Below are 15,194 nucleotides of genomic sequence, written 5' to 3'. Positions count from 1 at the left end.
TATGAGAAACTCTAGTAAACAACCTTTTCCAAAGGTCTGGTACAGAAATGTCCTGCTGGCTATGCCAAAATGTTGGCCTCGCCTCCTAACAGGAGATTGTTATAAAGAGTTTTTTGTGCAAACTGCACATTCATAACTAAGGGTCATAAATTAGGAGATCCAATCGGATCATAACAGAATAGTTCCCAGTATTAAAGATTTTTTGATCGATCAAGTCCATACCAGGATGGTCTAAGTTCTTACTTTGATACATCAACTCTAGTGGTACCCAGACTATGACCATGCTTTCTATTTTTAACTAGGTGCTTCATAGTCATAGTCATAGAGATTTCCCGCTGGCAGCACCCCCTGGATCTACTGCAGCTGCTCCCTGCTCGCATCTCTCGGAGGCTGATCTCCGGGTGATGCGAGCAGGAGAGTGAGCAGCGGGGACATCCCCTACTCCCGGAGGCGGATCACCCAGAGATGCCTCCGGGAGTAGGGGATGTCCCCGCTGCTCACTCTCCCGCTCACATCACCCGGAGATCAGCCTCCGGGAGATGCGAGCAGGGGAATGAGCAGGGCGGGGACATCCCAACCGCATCACCCGGCAGGATGTGTGACATCTTCCAGGTGATGCGGTGGAGTGATGGATTCTGGGGGCGGGAAATTTAAAAGCAGATTACTATGTAATCTGCTTTTACATTTTTTTTTACAGTAAAAACACATCAAAACACATAATAAAAGTATAAATACACATTATAGTGCACCAAACTTGATTGCCAAGTGCCCTGATTTACTTTTTGCCCACTATTAGCCCTGACCTTGATCTGACCTTTTGATGACTGTTTGATCACTTCCTGAATGTATCATTTCATCACTTTGTCCTTGACCTTGATTGTTCCTGACATATTACTGGAGACCACATGGCATCCAAAAGGCATCTCGCCGGCGCAAACGCTGTTTTGGAGGAATTCGAACACAGCGATAGCGATTTAGAGTCCTGTGTGGAATCGAGCGATGGTGATTCACCAGGAAATTTGTCATCGGACAGTGAAAGTGAACTCAGCGACGATTCTGGACCTGAGGTCAGTGCTGTGCGCACATGGTGTCCTATTGACCTTGATGCGGACCAGGCAGCACCGCCAATATTTCCATTCACCGGCGCACCTGGGATGAAAATTGAGGCTGAATGCGACGACCCCCTGGCATACCTGAAGTTGTTTTTGACCGATGAAGTTATCGAAAAAATTGTTGCGGAGACAAACAGGTAAGCCGCTCTTGTGTTTGCTAACATTTTTCAATTTTTTTTTGCCAACATGTGTGCTGCTCTGTGCTAACTTTTTTTTTTTTTTTTTTTATGCCAACATGTGTGCTGCTCTGTGTTTGCTAACTTTTTAAAATTTTTTGATAATTTTTTTTTTTTCCAACATGTGTGCTGCTCTGTGCTAACTTTTTAAATTTTGTTATGCCAACGTGTATGCTGCTCTTTGTTTGCTAACATATTACCTTCACACTATAAAAGCACATATCCTAAAATTCATTTTTTATTTTGTTTTATGCAGGTACGCTGGACAACAACAAGGTGCTCCACACCTGGTTGCAGTTATTTGTGGTGAAAGCGTTTAGTGGCCTATTTCAGTACAAAGAGAAAAATATATACGCGCTTCACTGTTGCAGTTATTAGTGGTGAAAGCGTTTAGTGTCCTATTTCAGTACAAAACAAAAAATATATTCTCAGTTCACTGCTGCAGTTATTTGTGGTGAAAGCGTTTAGTGACATATTTGATTACAAATAGAAAAATATATACGGAGTTCACTGTTGCAGTTATTTGTGGTGAAAGCATTTAGTGGCCTAGTTTCTGCAGATTGCATTTGGGAGCCGGGTGAAGAAGGGGCTTCATCATCATCAGGAGAAGAGGGTGGCAGCTTGCCCGTGAGGCAGCAACTGAGCCAGCAAGGTGGTAGCATGGCTGTTAGTCAGCAGGGTGGCAGCAGTGGGAGGTCAGGAGCCAAACTTTCCCGGGGTAGACCACCTGCTTTGCAGCAGCCTACCTGCCCGGGAAGTAGTGGTGCAGGGGCTCACAGAAGCAGCAGCGGTAGCAGTCAGTCAGTGCGATCACCTTCTCGGCGGTGTGGCAGTTTTTTGCCACACGGAGGAGGTTAACATGGTCATATGTAGAATATGTGGGCAGAAGGTAAAGCGTGGCCAGGGTCCACGGCCCTGCGTCAACATATGCAGCGTCACCATAAAGTGGCCTGGGAGAACCGTGGCTCCGATGTGGTGGTCCAGCCTGCCGCAGCAATCGCTGCATCACCCAGTGGCACGCACTGGGTTTCAGGCAGTCAAAGCTCTACCACCTCAGCCGAAGGGAGCTGTATGTCATTTCCATCTTCTGCTGGTCCAGATGCTTCTACTCCTCGTCAGTCATTCCGTCAGCAATCGATCACCGAAGCGTTTGCCAAGAGACAACAGTATGCGTGTACTCATCCAACGGCGCAGAAGCTAAATGTGCTCCTGTCCAAGTTGCTGGTGCTGCAGTCCCTCCCTTCTAAGTGGTGGACTCTGCACCTTTCAGAAAACTGATGGCTTGTGCCAAGCCAAGGTGGAGAGTCCCAAGCCGTCATTTCTTCGCGAAAAAGGCAGTACCAGCCCTGCTCAAATATGTAGAACAGAAGGTGGGTCAGTCCTTGAGCTTGTCGGAGTCTGCCAAAGTGCATGGCAGCACCGACATGTGGAGCTGTAACTATGGTCAGGGATAATACATGTCCTTTACGGCCCACTTGGTGAATGTGGTTCCTGCACAGCCACACCAGCAACTTGGCCAAGTGACACCGCTTCCGCCTCCATGTTCTCACACCGCTGGTCCTGCGACAACATCCGCCTCTGCCTCCTCATCCTCCACCGTGTCCTCAGCCTCCACTGCAGGGACAATTCACAGTGCCCCTCCAGCATACCACATGTGCAGGGCACGGTGGTGTCACGCTGTTCTGCACCTGGTTTGCCTGGGTGAACGGAGTCACACGGGAGGAACTGCTCCGTGTAATTCATCAAGAAATTGAATCCTGGCTTTCTCCGCGACAACTCAAAATCGGAACCATGGTGACTGTCAACGGGAAGAACATGGATTCGGCGCTGCATTAAGGAAGGCTGAGCCATGCGCCCTGCATGGCACACGTGTTCAATCTGGTTGTCAGGCCATTCCTGAAGTCTTCCACCCATCTGCAAGACATCATAAAAATGGCCAGGAAACTTTACATGCACTTCAGCCACCCGTACATTGCAAAGCACACCCTCCTTGAGCTGCAGCGGCAGAACGGCATCCCCCAACATAGGCTGATATGCAACGTTTCTGCCCGTTGGAATTCCACCCTCCATATGTTGGACCCTCGCTACCGGTCCAAAATGGGGGCCTTTTTTTACACCCGCTGAGAGGGAGGACAAACTGAACTACCACAGAGACATCCTATGTAGTTGGCTGCTGTCTATCTGCGCCATGGTCCATCCTCTCGCAGGTTTGATTGGGGGGCCCTCTGCACTTACGTTCCACTGCCATGGCTGCTGGGGAGGGGTGGGGTGGCAGGAGCAGTACCAGCTCCATCAGCAGCAGCCTGAGTCTAGAGTCACTGATGAGCAGATTTCTTCACCCGCATAGTGAAGAAACTACTCACCAGCTGCTAGACATAGAGCAGAACCTAAACCAGCAGGTGGTGGCATACTTGGAGTGCACCCTGCCAGCCATCATTAAAGATCCGCTGGAGTACTGGGCAGCCAAACTGGATTTGTGGCCGCAACTGGCCGAGTTTGCCCTGGAAAAGCTGTCCTGCCCGGCCAGTAGTGTGGCATCAGAGCGGGTGTTTAGTGCGGCGGGGGCCATAGTTACCCCAAGAAGAACTGGCCTGTCCTTTGTCAAGATGAATCAGGCGTGGATCAGCCAGGATTTCTACCCACCAATGCCTGATGTATCTGATTAGATGATCCATGCCGCCTCACCCAAACCTTGACAAAAGAGACCGGTTTCTTCTGGCTACCTGCCTCAGCTACTACTCTGATGCTGCCACCCGCCTGATGCCACACATTAGATGCCAAGGCCACTAAACGCTTTCACCACAAAGAACTGTAACAGTGAACTGCGTATATATTTTTTTGTTTGTACTGAAATAGACCACTAAACGCTTTCACCACAAACAACTGCAACAGTGAACTGAGAATATATTTTTCTTTTTGTACTCTTTTGGTGGTACGCTTTTACCACAAATAACTTCAGCAGTGAAGTGCGTATATTTATATATATTTTTTTTTTACTGAAATAGGCCACTAAACCCTTTCACCACAAAAAAACTGCAACAGTGAACTGCGTATATATTTTTCTGGATATATAAATTGCTAGAATGACAGAGCTGTATAATGGCTATTTGGATCCTCAAATAATCTTTCCCTGCACTTGTAAGTCACTTTTCTAGCACTGTCCCTAGCGCCTTCTGACGTATCTCCCTGCACTAAGATGCTGTGAACTGATTCCTCCCTATCCTTTCCGTGCACTTATAAATCGTTTTTTGAGTTTTTTTCTCACTATTAGGTTTTTTGCTATCACTCTCCCTAGCGCCTGCACACGTCTCTCCCTGCACTCAGAACGCTGTAAAATATCTTAATCTAAGATGGCTAAGGCTATTTATAGGGCCGTGACATCACAGGGCTGGCTGGCTGCTGATTGGCTGCATGCATGGCATTATGGGTCATCCCGCCTTCCCAGAGTTCCTTGCCCCATGTCCTCACACGTGTAGCTGCTATTTTAGCAACGAATCGCGAGGAAATTCGGATTGAATTTCACTTCATCAGCTTTAATTCGCTCATCTCTAGTTGTTACCATCAGCCTGTTACCTTTGCTATTGTCAGTCTATGTTCCTTGTAGCTGTGTATAAGTTGTTTCTGTATATGAACTGGTCATCAATCTGCTGACTCTGATACTATTTGTTGTTTGTGTTGTCCATGTTTCTTTCCTATTTTTTGCTTTTGTACATAGAAGCACAGAGGGACCACCAAACTCATTGCTGAAAAGCATCCCTAAAATTTTTAAAGTAGCCCTTACACTTCGTTTTTCTCACATTCAGCAACTTAAACATAAAAAACTAAACTTAGCTTCTAAAATTTGCCAATAAATTATATCTAAACCCAAACACTAAAATTGCCTAAAGTCTTTACCTTGTTAATGTCATTTCATATTGTTTTTAATCTTGCCCCGAGGAATGACTTGTAGCTGTCATTGTGTGCATGTTGACACCAAGGGGCAGCACGATGACTTGAGGAGATTAGCAGTACTCTAAAAAGGAAATTGTTTATGATACTCTGTACTTCCCCAAATAGTATTCCATCCAGTTAGGGTCAAACTTTATTTTAACATTTAGCTTGATATGCAAGACCTAAACTCTTTAACACTAACTTTATCTAAAATCCCTAACTCAACCCCTTTAGTTTCAGCCTTGCTCAACCATCTGCTTTTTTTCTAAACAGGTTTATTTTAATAAACTTTCTGAATGCAATTTTGCATAACCTTGTTGGGAAAAAAATGGGACACACTAGATAAGGGACAACTCCTATAGAACTTGGTGCTGAATTAAATTTATCTTGTGTAATTAATCCTTAAATACCACAGAATTGATTCTAAACAGCTAATATTAGAAAAAGATTGCAAATATTTGAAGAAAAATCACTGAAACCTAATAAAATCCAAACATTATGCTGTGAAGAAAATATTTTTAAAGGTCAATAAAATAGCACAGAGAATAATTTATCATTTGCTGTTTTGTTTTTTTATGCAGATAATAATATTGTGACTAATCCTTCTAACTCTTCCACACTAAAAAGTAAAAAAGGAAAAAAAAAGTTGTCTGAACATTAAATAGGTTACATAAGGTTTGATAACTTTCTATAAAACTATGTGTAGTAGTTATTTGTATTTAAACCCCTACAACAAGCCCAAATATAGTAATTATCTGTTTTGAAAGTTATCATTACTGATGGCCCAGCTTAATACAATACTCAGTGTACAGTGTTATCATATAAGACAGGCATTATTGTAATGATTGGTTGGTAAAGCATTTAAAAAGCAATGGACTGAAAAATATTTTGGAAAATGTAATGTACCTACGTATACACTGTTTTAGATACTTCAAATTTATATAGTAATATGTAAATCTTTCAGACATCCTTTATTTTTTCAAGAGAAGAAAGGAATATAGAACATAGGGTGAATAACAAAGTCATATGCAGTGTATTTTATTCCAGTGTTTTTTTTCTGTCCATGTTTATGGCCAATATTCACCAAGAGGTTTAATTATTGACAAGAAAACAGTAATCAAAATCATTAAATTAGTGATACACTAGGTATCAGGATATTTCCCAAGATACCCAATGTGCTTCAACTGCAGTCCCTAACTACCCCAAAAGATTTGAGGACAAAATAATCGGTGTATATATCCAGGCATTAACACCCCAATAATATAAACGCATATAGAAAATTACACTATTTGTGGGGCTTTTAAGGTGCCAAATGTCTCATTACAGGAGGTACAGCAAAGAATTACAGTACCTTCAAAATATTCAGTTTGCATCTTGAAATGAAAACACACACACACAATAATTTTTCCAGCTGTGTTTACTCAATGTAATTTATGACATCCAACTGAAAGATATATTAGCAACAGTTCAGAAAAAACACTTAAAAAGAAAAAATAAAACACTTAAAAAGAAAAAATATAATCAACGGATCAATAAAGGATTACTACCCTTTTAAAAAATACTTGTAAATTCAACTAATCACCTTGGGAATGAAAAGTCCACCTCCACATTGAAAAATATCTCCAACATGACACTGGAAAGTGGACAAGACACATCTGAAAGGCATATCCAGATAGCTCTGGCCAAACATTTAGTTTCTTGGAACAGTAAATAATCTGGTCAGGTTTTGAAATTGAGGGTAATTGAAAACTTTAGGACAAATAACAACGAAGTTTATCTGATGCCTATCCTGGCATCAGATAACCTTCTGTTCTACCTGATCTTGTAAACACCACTCTCATGCTGCCGCTGTGACTCAGGACAGTTAGCCATCATGTTCAAGAAGCTCCTGTTGGCCCTATAAGGCCCTGAGTCAAAATAAACCCAAGTTAAATTTTTCAATTACGTTAGCAGAGAGTTTGACGGCATTTCTTCCCTATTTATTTAACCCCTCTGGTGTTCCACTTCTATCCATATTTTCATGCAAAAAGCGTTTCATTGTTTTGCATGGAAATTTATTTTACATTGTGGGCTTATAATTCTTAGGCATAACTCACCAAAATATGTCCAATATTTATTAAATTTAATATTAAACTCTAAATAAAAAAACACAAAAATGTGTTGAAAAAGGGTGCATACAAATACTGAAACCTGTAATATAACTGTACAGTAGCATATATTATATATTTGAAAAAAAAAAAAAAAAAATATATATATATATATATATATATATATATATATATATATATATAATATATGTATATATATATATAATAAAGATTTCTTTGTATTGGACTCAATACAGTTTTTTTGTATTGAGTCCAATACAAAATTATTTTAGTTTCCCGCTGTGCCTCCCGCACGAACCTAAGTATGCACCAACGTCACCGAGAATCCCCGGAGAACGTCAGTGCAGTTCCTGGGAGAAGATCGGAGAAGGAGGATGCCACCAGAGGACCTGGACTGACGAGCAGGATGCTCGAGGATGTCAAAGGAACAAGGTAAGTGTTTTTTTTTTGTTTTTAGTGACCGCTAAGGAGGTAAAGGCAGGCATTAACACCAAACGGGTCATGGACCTCATAGACGCTCTGTCACTGTGTTACAGGGTGGGATGGTGGGTGTAGAATCTAAGCAACAGCCTGGTCTTCACCAAAGCCTCAAGAGATGGGAATGTTACACTGCAGGCCATTGCCAGATTGCAGCCCTGTCCAGGCAGAGGCTGGTAACTACTGACAGGCAGGAGCAAAGCATGATACAGGAACGTGAAACAGGAGTGTGGTCACACAAGCTAGAGGTAAGGGCAGGCTGAAACAGGAGTAGTCGGGCAGAGTCAAATGTCAGGGCAGGCAACAATCAAGAATAGTCAAACGAAGCAAGGGTTGATGTACCAGATAATCCGAAACTGGAGACACAAACAGGAACAAATGGAACCTGGAAACAGAGCCAAGAGGAACGCCTTACTCAAGCAACTTGCTGTTGCCAGTCACTTCCTTATATAGGGAAGGTCATGTGATAGATGGAGGCCATGTGCCTTGCAGGCATCCTAACCTTCCACCAGTGGGAGTGCTGGAGACAAGACAGTTTGGGTGGTGCTCACATTTCCACCAGCAGGTGAAGCACATCTGTGGAACACTCTAGTCCCCTGAGGTAGTGTTGTTGTTCAAATTCGGGTCGTCCTAATGTTCAACCCGAATATGACCGTTTGAACTCGGGTAGACCCGACCCGAATTTTGCTGGATTCGAAGCCCCAAATTCAACCCTCCCACAATGCCTATGGACCTCCCCCATGATGCCTAGGGCCCTCCAATAACAGCAGGGATGCTCTCCTCCATGTTTGTTGTGTCAGGCAGCCGATTGGCTGTTTGTCACTGCATGCCACACATACAGCCATTGGCATATATAAGGCCAGGGCGTGCCGGAATTTACCACTCCTGACAGAGATTTGCTAGCATCACAACCTTTCTGTGCTGCTTGGCTTGCTTTGTCAAAGTGAAAAAAGTGCTTTACTTTGTTAGACTGTGTCACACTCACAGTTTTAGTCAGATAGATTGTTGGATTGTACTGTATTGGTGCAGTCCTGAAATCTACTGTACTCAGATAGGTAGAGTGTTTCACTGTTAGCTAGATAGACAGATAGATAGATAGTCAGTCAGTGTGTTGACTGCCTGACTGCGTGCACAGTATCAGACTAGTACTGAGAGACAGACACACAGAGGCAATGTATACTGCAGTGTATATTTTGTATTAATATATTTTTGTATACTGTGCTGCATATTACAAGGGTCACCACTGAAGAAAAGTGCTGCATACAACACACACAGCGCACTTGCATTTTTTGTGTCAATCCCCCCCCCCCCCCAATAGAAAAATCCACTTACTGTACAAATTTACATATACATATGGCATATTAGCTACAAAGTATTTTGCAGAGTGTCAAGCCACACAAATTTCTACAATTTTCTGCTGCTGTTGGTGGTGGGCGTCCAATATTGCCACACCATGAACAAATAGTGGAGAACCAGCCTGGGTCAAGTGATTGTGCCCCCTCTTCATCCCAGTCCCAGACACAGGCCTTACAGGTGTCCCAAACAGTCCATGATACACCTGTTCCTCCTAGTTCTTCATCAGCAGCTGGAAAGTCACATGTACAGCAGTATGTAGAGGAGTCCTACTGAGGGGTTGGAGAGGCAGAGCTACAAGCATTCCTTGAAGATGCTCAGTTGTTTCAGTCATCTGATGAAGAGAGTCAGTTCACAGGCTTTCCCCCCAGTTACTTTTCACCAGAACACTTTGAGCCAGACGAGCCAATTCAAACTGGCTCCAAAAGGCCGCTGCTTCCTTTAGGCACATATAGGGAAACTGTCTCTTCTGATGATGATGATGTCCTTGATCCGACATGGGGTGAACAAGGAGATCATCATAGGCAGGAAGAAAAGGAGGAAGAAGAGGAGGAGGAGGTTGCAGAGCACCCTCAAAGGGGGAGAGAGAGTAAGAGGATAAAAGCTGCCCACACTGTGCATTCTTCATGTACCAGTGAGGCAAGTCATAGATGTAAATCGTCAGAAGCTGTCACCACAGCTATGCCTCAACAACCGCGGACCGCCATCACGAGCACCAGCTCCAGAGCACCTTTCAGCCCAGTTAGACGTTCGCCAGTGTGGGCATTTTTTAATGCACTATGGTCATCTGCAAACTGTGTGCTAAACACTTGAAACGAGGCAAAAACCCAAACAAGCTTGGAACAAGTTGCATGAGCACTCATTTAAAAAGCCACCACCCGGTAACCTGGCCGGAACACCTGGTCAGAGCTCAGAGCTCTGTGCGACCATCTCCACCCAAGAACCAAACTCAAACTGCCCGATCTTCCTCCGCTGCCTTTCCTCCTTCTGCCAACAAAGTTACCTGTGGTGCTGCCAGCAATTTGAGTGGGGCATGTAGCCGAGCATGACCTTTTTCAAGCTCCACCAGCGGTGAGCAGGAGCTCCAATGCAGATCGGCTGCTGTTTGTCGCAATTGCTAGCAGTCAAGACCAGGCATCATTGCCATCCCCTACAACTTCTACCCCATCGTCCAATCTTTCTGTAGTTAGCATTAACAGCATCCAACCTTCCATCCTCCAGATGCTGGAGCGCAAGGGGAAATATTGCCCAAATGACCCCAAAACAAAGCTAATCAATGTGGCAATTGCACAGCTGATTGGGTTAGAGCTTCTCCCTTACCGTCTAGGGGACTCCAGTGTGCTGCGTTACGCATTCCTCTGCGCGAACCCACAGTACGTTATGCCTAAGCGACAGTATTTTGCAGAAAAATGTGTTCCTGGTTTGTAGAAACACGTGCAGAGCAATGTGTCCATGGCCCTACAGCACTCAGTTTCTGGCAAGGTGCACCTGACAACCGACAGTTGGTCAAGCATGGAGTGGGAAGATAAATTTCCTTTACAGCTCACTGGGTAACTTTGGTGGCAGCAGGGGAGGATGCAGCTGCAGCAAGGCCTGCATACCTACCTTCGCCCAGAGCACATTGCCATCCAATTTCCTCTTCAACCTCAACTTCCACCTCCTCTTTTGACTCTTGTGCCTCAAACTCTTCCTCCAGGGACACTTTGCCGTAGAGACCCAGCACCTTCCATTCGGCAGCATCTGTTCACTGCCAGCAACAACCTGCAGTTTGCAAATTCGGTGGACAATTCAGACGTTGCCATGCAGTCCTGAGGTTGCGAAGCCTGGGTTCCCTCAGCCACATGGGCGCAGCCCTTCTAAGCGCCTTGCGGGAGCAGGAGGACATATGGCTAACTCCCAACATACTTCAGCCAGGCAAGGTCGTGTGTGACAACGGGGCCAATCTGATGGCAGCCCTGCGTTGTGGGAAACTCACACACGTACCTTGCCTGGCTCATGTCATGAACTGATAGTACAGCGCTTACTTAGGAATTACCCAGGCCTCCAGCCTCTGTTGCTGAAGGCCAGAAAGTTGTCAGCGCATTTCCGCCGGTCGTATACAGCCAGTGCAGATTGGTGGATTTACAGGGAAATGCATCGGTTAATTTGTGATGTGGCCACACGTTGGAATTCCACCTTTTACATGCTGCAGCAGCTGGCTGAAAAACAGAAAGTGGTGGTGGATTATGTGGCAGAATCTGTTAGTTTCAGACGTATCCCTACACTACCTTTCTTCAGCCCTGAGGAGTTACTGCAAATTGAGTACTTGTGCACTGTATTGTCACCTTTTGAAGAGGCCACCAGGCTGATCAGCAGAGATCAGGCCTGTGTCAGTGACACCATCCCCATCATATGCCTGCTCGAACAGATAATGGTGGATCTCGGACACAATACAGAGTGGACGCTGCATCAAGAGATGACGTTTCAAACATCATCTCGGACATGCGTGCCTACTAGGAATAGTGCACCACAAATCCAGGAAGAGGAGGAGGTGGAAGAGGATGAGGAGGACAGGCATGAGAGAAGGGGCAGAGGAGGATATTGAGGGTACATGGCATCCATCCACCCAAAAACAAGGCAGGATGTTCCATGGATGGCAGGACCAGGTAGAGGACGACGACCCTGTGCTGCTGTTCAACCCACAGGATTGTGGGTCCAAAATTACCTTTAGCTGTGGGTAGTTTGAGCCACATGACAGCCTTCATGCAGGAGTGCATAGCCAAAGATCTGCGCATACAACACATAAAAACAAAGACTGACGACTATTGGATTGCTACGTTACTGGATCCACGTTACAAGCCTGAGATACAACAACTGATCTTGCCCCAATACAGGGGACCTAAACTGCAGCACTACCTTGAAATGCTTGTAAGGGACTTGTGCTCAGCCTTTCTGGCTGCCTGCAGCAGCAGCAGGGATTCCTATGGCAGTTCTGCTTTAAGCGGCATGGGTGGCAGCTGCAGTAGATGTCATCTAAGCCAAACTATGTAGGCTTTTTTTCAGCGGAAGCAAGCTGCCAGTCGTGCAGCAATTGCCAATGACACTCAGCAGCGGTACTCAGTCATGGTGCAGGAATATCTGAGCTCTGCATGGGACATCTGCAACCTGCAAAGCCAGGACCCACTAGACTACTGGATATCCAAGCTTGAGCAGTGGCCGGAGCTGGCAGAACATACCATTCAGATCCTTGCCTGCCCAGGCGCAAGTGTGTTATCTGAATGACAAGCGGATTCGGCTCTCCGCAGAAAATGTCGACCAAATCACTTTTATTAAAATTAATTGGGCTTGGATCGGCAATGACTTCAACACCCCCTCTGCACAGTGTACTGATTAGTCGTCAACTGCTGCACTGACTCCTTGATTCGAAGAGCATGTTCACAGTCTTCGGCATCTCTTTTTCTACTCCTCCCTCAAGTGGCCTTCTACCTCTACGCTGTCTCTGAGGTCTATAACTTGCAATGGAGCTGTGTAACTGGCTAATTTTTTTTTACCAAGCACCTCCCTCAGGGCCCTCTGCCTGCATCTACTTTGAGGCCTATATCACTTGTAATGAAGCTGTGTGATTCAAAATAAAATATTTGAATTTTTATTAGAGAAATACATAAATATTTCTGTCCTTTTGGATAGATAGCAAGTGGTATCAAAAATAAATATCTGTATTTTTTTTACAGAAATGCACAAGTTTTTATGGCTTTTTCTAAAGATAGCAAGTAGGATCAGAATGAAATATTATTTCTTATTATTTTATACTTTATTTTTTTACCGAAATACAGAAATTTTTCTGTTTATTTTCATAGCAAGTGGTATCAGACTGAAATATCTGTATTTTTTTTACAGAATTACATACATTTTTATGGCTTTTTTGATTAATAGCAAATGGTATCAGAATGAAATATCTGTATTTTTTTTACAGAAATACGGAAATTTTTCTGTTTATTTTGATAGATTGGAATTGGTATCAGAATATAAATATCTGTATTTTTTTACAGAAATACAGACATTTTTATGTTTATTTTGATAGACTGCAAGTGGTATCATAATTAAATATCTGTATTTTTTACAGAAAATTTTGTTTATTTTGATAGATTGTAAGAGTTATCAGAATTAAATATCTGTATTTTGTACAGAAATACAGAAATGTTTATGGTTTCTTTGATAGATAGAAAGTGGTATCAGAATTAAATATCTGTATTGTTTTTACAGAAATACAGAAATTTTCATGGCTTTTTTGATAGCAAGTGGTATCAGAATTAAATATCTAATTTTTTTTTTTTTTTACAGAAATACAGAAATGTTTCTGTTTATTTTGATAGATAGCAAGTGGTATCAGAATTCAATATCTGTATTTTTTTACAGGAATACAGAAATGTTGCTGTTTATTTTGATAGATTGCAAGTGGTATCAGAATTAAACATCTGTATTTTTTTTACAGAAATACAGAAATTTTTCTGTTTATTTTGATAGATTGCAAGAGTTAGCATAAATTATCAAAATAAACAGAAAAATGTACGTATTTCTGTAAAAAAATACAGATATTTCATTCTGATACCACTTGCTGTCTATAAAAAAATCCACAACATTTTCTGTATTTATGTAAAAAAAATACAGATTTTGAATACTGATACCACTAGCAATCTCTCAAATAAAACAGGAAAAATGTATGTATTTCTGTAAAAAAATACAGATATTAAATTTTGATACCACTTGCAATCTATCAAAATAAACTGCAAAATTTCTGTATTTCTGTAAAAAAAAAATGATAATTACTTCTGATACCACTTGCTATCTATCAAAATAAACAGAAAAATTTCTGTATTTCTGTAAAAAAAAACTACAGATATTTAATTAAGGCTACAACTTGCTATCAAAAAAGCCATAAAAATGTATGTATTTTTCTACAAAAAATACAGATATTTAATTATGATTCATAATTAAATATCAGTATTTTTTAGAGAGAAATACAGGTTTTTTATGGCTATTTAGATAGATAGCAAGTGGGATTTGAATTAAATATCTGTATTTTTTATTATGGTAGCACTTGGTATCTATCCTAAAACCCATAAAAATTTCGGTATTTCTCTCCAAAAAAAACAGATATTTCATTCTGAACCCACTTTGCTATATATCTCCAAAGCCATAAAAATGTCTATATTTCTCTCCCAAAAATCTAGATATTTAATTCTGATAGCACTTGCAATTGATCCAAAAGACCATAAAAAATTCTATATTTCTCTACAGAAAATGCAGATCTTTAGTTCTGATCCCACTTTTTTCCCCCCAAAATACAGATATTTACCTGTGATAGCACTTGCTAGATATCCACAAATGATAAAAATGTATGTATTTCCCCGCAGATTCCACCAAGCCTGTTCCCTTTTATTTGGTTTCACTAGATAGTAGGTATGGAAAGTGTGATTTTCATTAATCCATTCATGTCTCAATAAGCTAGAGCTTCTACACTGTCCATATTGGTGATGGCCTCAACCTCCAATGCGGTCCACGCTCCGTCACAGGGCCCACCACCTCTTACTCCTGCTGTTACTGCTGCCGCCTTCCCAGTAGCCAACTCTAGATGCAAGATAATAATGCCGTCCACAATTTGTCTCGGAGCCCATCACCTCCTACTCCTGCTGTAAATGATGCTGCCGCCTGCCCAGTACCCGACTTAAGATGCTGGATACTAATGCCGTCCACGCTCCGTCTCAGAGCCCACCGCCTCCTCCTCCTTTTGCTGTAATTGATGCTGCCGCCTGCCCAGTACCGGACTGTAGATGCCAGATACTAATGCCATCCATACTCCGTCTCAGAGCCCACCGCCTCCTCCTCCTGCTGTATATGATGCTGCTGTCTGCCCACTAACAAACTCTAGATGACATATACTAATGCTGTCCACACTCTTTCTCAGAGCCCACCGCCTGCTTCTCCTCCTGCTGTAAATGATGCTGCCGCCCGCCCAGTACCCGACTGTAAATGCCAGATACTAATGCCGTCCACACTCC

This window comes from Pyxicephalus adspersus, chromosome 12 (genome assembly GCF_032062135.1).
Source record: "Pyxicephalus adspersus chromosome 12, UCB_Pads_2.0, whole genome shotgun sequence".
NCBI lineage: Eukaryota > Metazoa > Chordata > Amphibia > Anura > Pyxicephalidae > Pyxicephalus > Pyxicephalus adspersus.
Note: the sequence above shows the minus strand (reverse complement) of the source record.